This window comes from Pistacia vera, unplaced genomic scaffold (assembly GCF_008641045.1).
Source record: "Pistacia vera cultivar Batoury unplaced genomic scaffold, PisVer_v2 Contig1094, whole genome shotgun sequence".
Lineage (NCBI taxonomy): Eukaryota > Viridiplantae > Streptophyta > Magnoliopsida > Sapindales > Anacardiaceae > Pistacia > Pistacia vera.
In genome coordinates this window covers 10,724-22,500 of record NW_022195131.1, presented here as the reverse complement: position 1 = coordinate 22,500, position 11,777 = coordinate 10,724, and the positions used below count along the sequence as shown (strand labels likewise).

General features: G+C 36.7%; 1 non-coding gene across 1 annotated transcript; it reads right to left on the bottom strand.

The window, feature by feature from the left end:
- Positions 1 to 5,611: 5,611 nt before the first annotated feature.
- LOC116137570 lies at positions 5,612 to 5,718 on the bottom strand. The gene has a single exon (XR_004129208.1). It is a non-coding gene; the product is annotated as a small nucleolar RNA R71 (small nucleolar RNA).
- Between the last annotated feature and the right edge of the window lie 6,059 nt (positions 5,719 to 11,777).

Sequence of the window (11,777 nt, the reverse complement as noted above, 5' to 3'; positions counted from 1 at the left end):
ACTTAACTAATTAAACAATTCTAAAACAAATGCTAGGGTGTTGAATTCACCTAAATACGCTAACCCAAATCATAGAATCTATTACCCAAGTTCTAATTCCTTGATTGAAAATCGAATTCCCTAAGTTGTAAAACATACATTCTCATGCTACATTTCCCTACTTATCCCTATTAAGCTTCCGCACCCAACAAAATGAAGATTAATAGTTCAAAGGATTTTAAGCTTTGTGGAATTCTATCTAGATTTCATAGATCGCTAAACCTATCTCTAGCGTTTGCTAATCTATGGTATTTATCCCAAGAGGCACAATCACAAATCACTTCTCAGTCTCATTGTGAACAACACACATTTGAATGGTGATCAAGCATCCAAAAGACATTAAGCAAAGAGATAAACACTCAATCATGAAATTAAAACTCAAAGTAATTCAATCCATATAAATTTGAATCATTGTATCAAGATTACATCAAACCCTAGCTAAACAACTCAGTTCATACTCAAAAACGAAATAAAACAACAAAAACAAACTGAATCAAGATTCATCATTGAAAAGCAAGCAAAAGATGGAGAAATCTTCTCTAATTTGAAGCCCAAATCTTCAATAATCTTCTCCTTCCATGAGCTGCCTCCCAAATCACGAACCAAGCCCCTTTTCTCTTCCTTTTCGCTCTAATTTATACCTCTCTCACTTAAGGACGAAGCCCTAGCAAGCCAAAACGCGTCGTTTTATTTTTGCATCTGACGCAGGTTTCGCCGCGGCGAAGCTTTTTCCTCGCCGCGGCGAAGACTTACAGACCCAATTTGAGCATGATATATTTAGAATCTGGAAAAGTGTAAAACATATGAATTGTAGCCCTTTCAATTATCTTTCTGGTCGTTCAAGAATCAGCACAATCCGAGGTCTACAGCTCAAGTTATGGCAGAAATACTGAAGCACGTCCAAAGACGTTTTTCTTCAGTTCCCAGCGTCCTTTTCACGACTTCAAGCCAAGTTTTCACCTTTGTCCAGTCAGAATTAGGAAAAACCCAAAACATGAACGTTGTAGCTCTTCTTCTTAGCTTTCCAAAGCTTCTAAATTCAGGTTATTCCGAGTTTTCAAGCTCAAGTTACACAATTTACGCTTAAAACTGTCATTTATGCTAAAAATCATCGTTTAGGCCTACAAAGACAAATTAATAGAATTAGGTAGCAATTATGGCCCAAATTGTCTTAAAAGTATCCTAAATCCTATCAAAATTCAATGCAAAATCATAGCGTAAAATACGCTTATCAATAACAACCATTAAAAGAAAAAAGGAAAAATCTTTCTCTTAAGCTAGTCCTAAATTTGGGTTTAAGCGAATAGGAAAAAGAAAAGAAAGGTATGTGGTGAGTCGAGATGGGGCGTAAAACGCACTCACTCATAAACACAACCATGAAATGAGATGGAGCATAAAATGCACTCATTCTTTTTCAAAACAGAAAACAGAAAAAATATAAATATCCCTAGTTTGCTACCTAGTTTGTAGTAGTAAAGAGAAACAGTTGAGGAAAAAGTTGAGAGGTGAGTTGTACATGAATTGGTTGTGATTAGTTTCCTTGTTTGCATTGACAGATTGAGAGTAATTGTGGAAAATGATGAAGAGAGATGAATGTCATTAACTATACTTTATTTTATTTTTTTGCTGCCTAAGTTGGGTATGAATATGCATGGATTAAATATTGTTGCTTATGCATCATGATGGTGTTCTTGATATGACTTGACTTGAGTGTAGTGTTTGTTTGAATTAGTTTGCCCGAGGACGTGCAAAAGCTAAGTGTGGGGGAATTTGATGAGAATGCAAAATGACATATTTACCCTCCTTAATGTCTAGTCCTTTATACTTATTTGTTGCCTAAATGTACTCATTATTATTCTATTTTGATTTAGGATGCAAATGGAGGCGTTAAATGCAAAACGAAACTAATTAGGTGAATTCGGACAGTTTCGACATCGCTTCGTAATCTAGGCATAACTCTCTCATCCGAGCTCCGATTGAGATGATTCAAAATGGTGTGGAACCCTAAGAAGGAGATCTACAACTTTAATGTTTTGAGTTTGGAGAGATACTTGCTGAATCAGGGTTTTAATTGGGCTTGAAGTTGACACACCTGCACTGCTGATGTTCTGGAACATTCTGCCCTATCATGCAAGTCAATGAGGCAGTTTATTATTGGAAGATTTGAAAAACTATTGTACGCAAGTTACAGCTGGACCTATTAATTTCCTATTTTATTTTAGGACTTTATTTTATTTTCAATTAATTAGAATCAAATTAGGATAAATGTTATTTTAGGATATTAGAATATTTTGAGGAGATTTAGTAGAATTCAAATACTTTTGAATTGGATATTCTTAAAAAGGGAGAGAGATCAGATTGGGGAGGATTACACACGCCTCTTTGTTCTTTTATTTCTGGAATTTTCTCTTTTGATTTTCGTGATGGCCATGAGCGGCTAAAACTTTCATAACTTGGTCGAAGAAACGGAGACCTCAGAATCAATAAAACTGTGAGATCTAATCTAATTTTTTAATGTTCAATTTATGTTTTGAGTATTGGATGTTCTTCTATGCATATTGTCATGATTGTTGCGTTTAATTACTAAAAGGCCTACTAGTTTATTACTTGTTGCAATCTACTGCTAAGTTAGATATCAAATCCATAATTGTTTGATCCCTTTAACTTGTGAAGTAATTAAGGTTTAAGAGTTTGCTGCGTCAGGAATTGTTAAGTCTTAAGAAGAACATTTGATTGAATTAAATACAAGCGCTTGTGTTTATGTTGTTCAGCTTCATCGATCTCTCTAGGTCTTAAGGCTGCCACTAGATTAAATCTTTAGCGCTTGTCTAGGGTTGTTTAGTTGTAAGATTAATTAGATTTCTTGTTTCCTAATTAATTACAACTAAGGAGAGATTGGAAAATAGTTCCATTGGTGAATACTCATAGTAAGAATTGATTTATTTTTGCATCAATGATCAGTTGTAAGATTCCAATGGTGGATGTTGACTTAGACCAAGTTTCGTTATTTTGATTGATTTCGGAGATTTAGGTTGAATTTATTTTCCTAAAATTGTTTTTTTTTTTTTTTTACTCAAATCCCCCCATACTGGTTCACGTAACATAAAACTCGGCTAGACATTCTCCGTGGGAACGATCCCTACTCACACTACTACATGTATTTTTAGGGTTTTAATTCTGGGTGTCTACGATAGCATGCCAGTTCTGTAGCATAAGTACCCACAGTTGGAGGCACGACAACCAAGGTATATAATATGGCCTAGATGTAGGCAGATGCTAACCCTTCAGTAGTTTCATGTCAGTTATTATTCCATGATACTCCCTTGTATGCCTTGATTGATTCTGGTGCTACACATTCCTTCATCTCCTATGGTATGATTAAGGGATTAGGGTTAATGCCTATTAGAGTATAACAAGCCATAAGGATTGAATTGGTTAATGGTTAATAATCCTAGGATTATACTGTTTTCTTTGTGCTTTTTGTAGGATTTCAGATACTTCTTATTAAGTTTTGTGCTAGAATTGATTCTTAAATTCGTATATTTTACGTTTCAGGCCAAAACGTGCAGTTGGAGCAAAACCGAGCGAACATGAGTTTCTGGACCCAGAATCAAGCGAAATTTAGGAATCGAGGGAATTCTGATGCTTATTGGAAGTACTGTGAAGTTTGTTCCTATTGGGGATCACAAAGATCGAAGACTCAAGCAAAGAAACAAGCGGAGGATAGTTTCATAATTTTAGAAAAGTTTAGCAAAAGTTCGCCGCAACAAGGTTCTTTCTTCGCCGCGGCAAGCTAGCCTCGCGTCAGATAGTTCAGCAAAAATTCAAATCGATGCCGTGGCGAGATTCTTTTTCGACATTGCAAAAACTGCAAAATTCTGTTTATGTAAAACATTGCATTTTACTTGTATTGTATTAGTTCCTAGGGTTTTTGGCTGACTATTTACGTGAGACTTAGTTCATTGTTGAAAGGGGGTTGACATTGTTAGATAAGGGAAGAGGAGAAGGAGATTTGAGGAATTTGGGTCTCCAAAATGGGGAAGAATTCATTTATCTTTCAATTTCTAATATGTTGAACTCCACATTTATTGTTTATGTGTTGTTTTTCTTTATTTTGAGCATGAACTAACTCACTTTTGGGTTAGGATTTTAATGTAACTTGGATTACAATGGTTTAATCTATAAATTTTTGTTTTTTTTAGTTCTATTGCTTGGATTATGTGTTTATTCTTGTTCTTAATGCAGTTGGATGTTGATTTCTTTTGATTCAATTGAATGTTGAGCATGATGAGATTGAGAAGTGATTCATGTTGTAGCTTCTTAGAGTAAACACCGTAGATTAAGCAAACGCTAGAGATAGGTTTAGCAATCTATGAAATCTTTTTAGGATTCCATTTGGTTTGATAGACTTTGAACTATTAACCTTCATTTTGTTGGCTACGGAAGTTTAATAGGGATAGGTAGAAGAATATAGCCTGAGAAGGTATATTCTACAACTTAAGGAATTCGATTTATAATCCTTGTAGGTGAATTTGGAAGCAATAGAAATTGTAGGTTAAACTAGAGTATCCTAGAGAAGTCGAACTCTAACCTCTTTTGCCTTGATTTGAATTTGTGTTGATTGGTTTAGTGTTAATCTTAGTTGTTTGATTTTGTGTTTTAATTCTAGCTTTACTTTCCGCCACAATTCCAACATTTTTGTATTCTTCAATTAGTAATAGAATTAGGAAACTCGGTAATTAGCACGCAATCCTCGTGGGAACAATACTCTACTTCATCATTGTATTACTTTTTGCGACTAGTGCACTTGCTAAATATGCATGTTTGTCAAACCATGCATCAAGTTTTTGGCGCCGTTGTTGAGGATTGATTTTGTATTGATATTGAATTCTTCTAATTTTCGCAAAGTTGAAGCTTTAAATTTCAGTTTTACCTTTAGTTTTAGATTGATTTTGTATTGATATTGAATTCTTCTAATTTTCGCAAAGTTGAAGCTTTAAATTTCAGTTTTACCTTTAGTTTTACTTTCATTCTTTTTAGTTTGTGTAATCTCACAATCTTCCTTTTTCTTCCTTCTGTAGTTTATGCAAAGAGTAAGAAGTCTCCCTATTGTTCCCATTGATCTAGAGATCGAGAGAACAGTTAGAAGACTTGTTAGGGAACGAAGAGAGAGAGAAGAGACACTACGCACAGAAATGGCAAACGATAGAACTTTAAGGGAATTCTCAGTGCCGACAATTGATGGTAGTGGTCCAAGTATCACTAGGCCAACGGTTCAAGCCAACAATTTTGAGATAAAGCCGACAATCATTCACATGATCCAACAATCAGTACAGTTTGGGGGAAATGAAAATGAAGATCCAAACTCACATTTGCTAACTTCTTGGAGATATGCGACACATTTAAAGCAAACGAAGTGTCAGATGATGCCATCAAGTTGTGATTATTTCCATTTTCACTAAGAGATAAAGCAAAATGATGGTTATTAGCACTACCAGTAGGAATAATCACCACCTGGAATGAATTGGCAAAAAGGTTCCTAACTAAATATTTCCCACCAGCGAAATCAGCAAAGATGAGAAACGACATCACATCATTTATGCAGGATGAGAACGAGTCACTATATAAAGCATGGGAAAGATATAAGGAACTAATGAAGAAGTGTCCACACCATGGTTTGCCTGTTTGGATTTAAGTCCAAACCTTCTATAATTGGTTGCTTCCAAATGTGCAAACAATGGTGGATGCAGCATTTGAAGGAGCATTGCAAAATAAGACACCTAAAGTAGCCTATGAGTTACTTGAAGTCCTGACAAGTAACAACTATCAAAGACCTAATGAGAGAATACATCCAAAGAAGTCTATGGGTGTTCATGAAGTTGACACTTACACGGCCATTTCAGCCCAACTAGTAGCACTTCAGAAATAATTAAGAGGTATGCAGGTTAATTCTATTCAAGCACCTCAATTAACATGTAACTTGTGTGTAGGTAACCATGCAAAAATTGACTACCAAGTGGGGAACACCTTTGCTTCATCATCTTCATCTTTAGAGCAAGTCAATTACTTAGTTGGAAATTAGCGACCCCAGAATAATCCTTTTTCCAACACCTACAATCTTGGATGGAGAAATCACCCAAATTTTTCCTGGAGTAATCAAGGCAATCAACCGAACCAAAGGACAGTACCAAATCATCATCAAGTGGTGAATCTTCAACCAATAGAGTACAGGGTATCAAAGTTGGAGAATATGTTCGGGAAATTCATGCAAGAGACCACAAACTTCATGAACGAGACACCGTCCAATTTTAGAAACCAAGTAGCATCCATCAAAAATTTGGAAGTATAGTTGGGACAAATTTCAGAAAGGTTGAATGAGAGAGTTCAAGGTTCTTTGCCAAGCAATACGATGACTAACCCATGTGAACAAGCAAATGCCATCACCTTACGAAGTGGGAAAATCGTAGAAGAAGTTGAATCAAGGAAGAAGGATGAGAACCCTTCAGAGAAGAATAGAGAATATGAGGAAAAAGTTGATGAAGAAATCATAGTGAAGGAGAAAGTGCAGAGCCAAGAAAATGAACTTCATCAAGAAAGAGTGTAAAAGAGAAGAAAAGAGAAGCTACCATTTCCAGAGATACCGTTAGAGTTAGCACATCATACCTCTCCTCTTCCTTTTCCTCAGAGGGTCAAAAAGCAAAATCAAGATAAGCAGTTTATGAAATTCCTAGATGTATTTAAAAAATTGCAGATTAGCATACCTTTTGCAGATGCCGAGTTATTCTAAATTCCTAAAGGAGATCCTTTCAAACAAAAGGAAGCTGGAAGAGGATGAAACAGTGATGCTTATAGAAGAGTGCAGTGCCATTCTATAGAAGAAGCTACCACCAAAACTCAAGGATCTAGGGAGTTTCACTATCCCTTGTGTTATAGGAGATATTACATTTGATAGAGTTTTATGTGATTTAGGTGCTAGCATTAACCTAATGCCCTTTTCTGTTTTCAGGAAACTAAGGATTGGTGAGGTGAAGCCCACAATCGTATCCTTGTAGCTCGTAAATCGATCCATCAAGCATCCATGGGGTATCATTGAAGATGTGTTAGTTAAAGTGGATAAGTTCATCTTCCTTGCGGACTTTGTTGTGTTGGATAATACTGCTCATTTTGGGAAGACCATTCCTTGCTATAGGGAGGACTTTGATTGATGTTCAACAAGGAAAGTTAATCCTAAGGGTCGAAGATGAAACAATGACTTTTAATGTCTTCAAGGCTATGAAATTTCCATCAGAGTTAGATTCATGTTTTAGTGTGGATTTGGTGGATAAACTTGTAGCGGATACTATCAAAGAGATCACCCCTCAACTACCTCTAGAAGCTTGCATTGCCCAATCCAAAACAACCGAGGTAGACGAGCCGAATAAGAATGAGTATGCTAGGTATTTTGAATCACTCTAACCAATAAACACAAGCCAAGATCCAGAATTTGAAGATTTTGACTTAGAAAAAGAGAAGGAAAAGGCAAAAACGGAAGAACCTCCAAAGCTTGAACTAAAGCCTTTACCATCTCACCCTAAATATGTGTATCTTGGTGAATCAGAATCCTTTCCGGTAATCATCAATGCAAAGTTGAGTAAAGTAGAGGAAGAGAGATTGATTTGAGTGTTAAGAAAGCATAAATCAGCCATTGGATGGACCATTTCTGATATTAAAGGCATTTCTCCATCTCTTTTATGCACAAGATACTCATGGAAGATGATGTCAAGCCTAGAGTGCAACCACAACGAAGATTAAATCCTTCTATGAAGGAAGTGGTGAGAAAGGAAGTAGTAAAACTCTTAGATGCAAGCATCATCTACCTTATTTCAAATAGCCCTTGGGTGAGCCCGGTGTAAGTGGTCCTTAAGAAAGGAGGTATCACGGTAATGAAGAATGAAAGCAATGAATTGATACCGACTAGGACAGTCACGGGTTGGAGGGAATGTATCGACTATAGGAAGTTGAATGAAGCAACAAGAAAATATCATTTTCCACTTCCATTCGTTGATCAAATGTTGGAAAGGCTAGCGGGGCATACGTACTATTGTTTCTTGGATGGCTATTCAGGATATAATCATATCCCCATTACCCCTGAAGATCAAGAAAAGATGACATTCAGTTGTCTTTATGGTACCTTTGCTTACAGAAGGATGCCTTTTAGGTTGTGCAATGCAACGACCACATTTCAACGATGCATGATGTCGATATTTAGTGACATGGTGAAGCGGTTCATAGAAGTCTTCATGGATGACTTATCTGTTTTTGGTTTTTCTTTTGATAATTGCCTTTCTAACCTTTCCCTTGTTTTACAGTAATGTCAAGATACAAATCTGGTGCTCAACTGGGAGAAGTGTCACTTCATGGTTCAAGAAGGAATAGTGCTCGGTCACCGAATTTCAAAGAATGGGATACATGTGGGGTTCTATAGAAGATTCATAAAGGATTTCTCCAAGTTCTCTAAACCCCTTTGCAATTTATTGATTAAAGATGCATCCTTTGATTTTGATGATGAATGCATGCATACTTTTCAAACTCTTAAGAAATTATTAGTGTCTGCACCCATTATTGCAGTTCCCAATTGGGAACTCCCTTTTGAATTGATGTGTGATGCTAGTGATTTTGCATTAGGAGTGGTTTTAGGACAAAGAAAGAACAAGGTTTTGCATGTAATTCAGTATGCTAGCAAGACACTAACCGATGCACAGTTGTATTACACCACTACTGAAAAAAAGCTTTTAGCCATTCTTTTTTCACTTGACAAATTTCATTCTTATTTGTTAGGTGCTAAGGTGATTGTCTACATGAACCATTCAGTGCTCAAGTATCTGTTGGCAAAGCAAGAAGCAAAACCAAGGCTAATAAGATGGATCCTACTATTGCAAGAGTCTGAATTGGAAATACGAGAAAAAAAAGGTCAGAAAATGTGGTAGCAGATCATCTATCAAGGATTGAACAACCAGCACAGGGAAGTGAAGAGGAAACTCAAATCAAGGAGACATTCCCGGATGAGAAATTGATGAGAGTTGAAGAAGCACCTTGGTATGCGGATATTGCAAATTACTTATCATCAAGAGTGCTTCCAAGTGTCATGAATTTCCAGCAAAAGAAGAAATTTTTCTCTGACTTGAAATTCTACTTTTGGGAAGAACCATTTTTGTATAAACATTGTGCAGATAAGATGATACGAAGGTGTGTCCCTGAAGAAGAAATGGAGTATTTTAAGGCATTGCCATGAGAAGGAAGTCGGTGGTCACTTTGGAGGAACTAGAACAGTGGCTAAAGTCCTTCAATCTAGATTTTATTGGCCAACTCTATTCAAGGATGCTTTTTGGGTTGTTCAAGAATGTGACCAATGTCAACAGAGTGGAAATATTTCAAGGAGGGATGAGATGCCATTGAATAACATCTTGGTTGTTGAACTTTTTGACGTGTGGGGGATTAACTTCATGACCCTTTCCTGAATTTATATGGGAATTTGTATATCTTAGTGGCTGTTGACTATGTGTCGAAATGGGTGGAAGCAGTTGCATTACCCTTCAACAATGCCAAAGTGGTGGTGAACTTTGTGAGGAAAAATATTTTCTCGAGATTTGTTGTACTATAGGCAATCATCAGTGATGGAGGAACTCATTTTTGCAACATGCAGTTTGAAGCTCTCTTGGGAAAATATGGAGTGACACATTGGGTTGCTACACCTTACCATCTTCAGACTAGCGGGCAAGTGGAACTTTCAAACAGGGAGCTGAAAAGAATTCTAGAAAAGACGGTTAATGCATCTAGGAAGGATTGGTCATGAAAGTTAGATAATGCATTGTGGGCATACCGTACTGCATTTAAGACTCCAATTGGCATGTCTCTGTTCCGTCTGGTATATGGTAAGGCATGTCACTTGCTGGTGGAGCCAGAGCATAAAGCACACTAGGCAGTAAAGCAGCTAAACGTGGATTTACAAGCTGCTAGGGAAGAAAGAAAGCTGCAATTGAATGAACTTGATGAGTTTTGTCATGAAGCTTATGAAAATGCCCGTGTTTACAAAGAAAAGACCAAGATGTGGCATGACAAGCACATAACAAAGAAAAACTTTGAAGTGGGTTAAAAAGTACTGCTATACAATTCTAGACTTAGGCTCTTTCTCGGAAAACTTAAGTCTAGATGGTCCGGATCTTTCATAGTTACCCAAGTCTACCCATATGGAGCTGTTGAGATCTCGCATGAGGAAAAGGGTACATTTAAGGTGAATGGGCAGCGACTGAAGCCGTACATTGATGGAGCACTAAATTGCAAGTCACTGCCCATCAAACTCAACATCTCAGAATGAGATCCCAGGAGAAAGTTAAGCTTTTGACTATAAACAAGCGTTTCTTGGGAGGCAACCCAAGTGTTTTCATTTTTAGTTGTTTTACATTTGTTTATGTACTACTTGACTTAGGGAATAGCTAAATTTTGTTTTCCTTTTTGTGTTTAAGGTGAAAGATTAAAATTTGCCATAAAGCAAAATTTTTCCAAATTTCGCCGCGGCAAAAGAAAAATTCTGTCGTAGCAATGTAGACACTACCAAATGCGTGATTTTGAAATTCCAGATTTCACTGTGTCAAGGAATGAATTTCGTCGTGGCAAGGAATGAATTTCGCCGTGGCAATGTACACTTTGTGATCATTATGGAAAATTGTCAAGAACTTCGACGCAGCATTGAACACTCTATGACCCTTAAGAAAAAAAAATTCCAAATTTCGCTGTGGCATCAAGCAGTTCACACGTAAAGAAGAGGGAATTCAAGAACTTTGTCGTGGCAAAATTTATTCTTCGCCATGGTGAAAACCATTTTCTATATAAACTCGCTTCATCTATTCCATTTTTCATAAGCATTCAAAAAAGTTTCCAAGAACAAAAAGTTTCCATCTTCAAATCCTGATCTTTTCTAGTTGATTTCCTCACACTACTCCACTCCATAACTCCCATAAACACCTAATCACCTTACGTTTTCAAGGATTTTGCAGATTATTGAAGAAATTGCGAAAACCCTAGGTTCTCCAAAATTTAGGGATCTTGCAATTTGGGCAGAAATTGGCTAAATTTAAGGTGAATCCGTGGTGGGCAAGGTACGAATTCATGTTATCTAGCTTTCAATTCAATCAATTTCAGTTTTTAAATGCTTTAGGTTTGAGAATTGATTGAATTGCTTGAGTGTGGATTTTTTGCGAATTGTGAAGTGGGTTTGATTTGAGAATTGTGGATTTTGAATTGATTGTGTTGAGGAAGTTTGGGTTTGTAATTTTGAAGTTGGTTGAGTGCATTTGGAAGCTTGGTGATTTTGGGGTTTGGGAGTAAATTTCTAAAGGTTAAGGGTGAAGTGAGGATTTGATTGCTAAGTTGTGAGAAGTGTGCATTAGTGTTGGATTTGGGAGTTGAATTGCTGATTTTTGGTGGTAGATAGTAGTGAATTATATTAAGAGAAAATGGTACTCAAACCGTTCCAAAGGGTAAGGGCAAGCAGGTAGATAATAGGTTTGTAAACGATAAGGCTAAGTAGTGATATGAAGTAGCCATTCAGAGAAAGGACAAAGGTTTTATTGTCAAGAGAGGGATGACCAGTGCTTTTGCGGATGATTGGATCAAAGGAAGAGATTGGATACCCTTTCTGTGAGAACCTAAACATCTAGCCGTAGAGCCCATTGTAAGAGAGTTTTACGTGAACTTCCTTG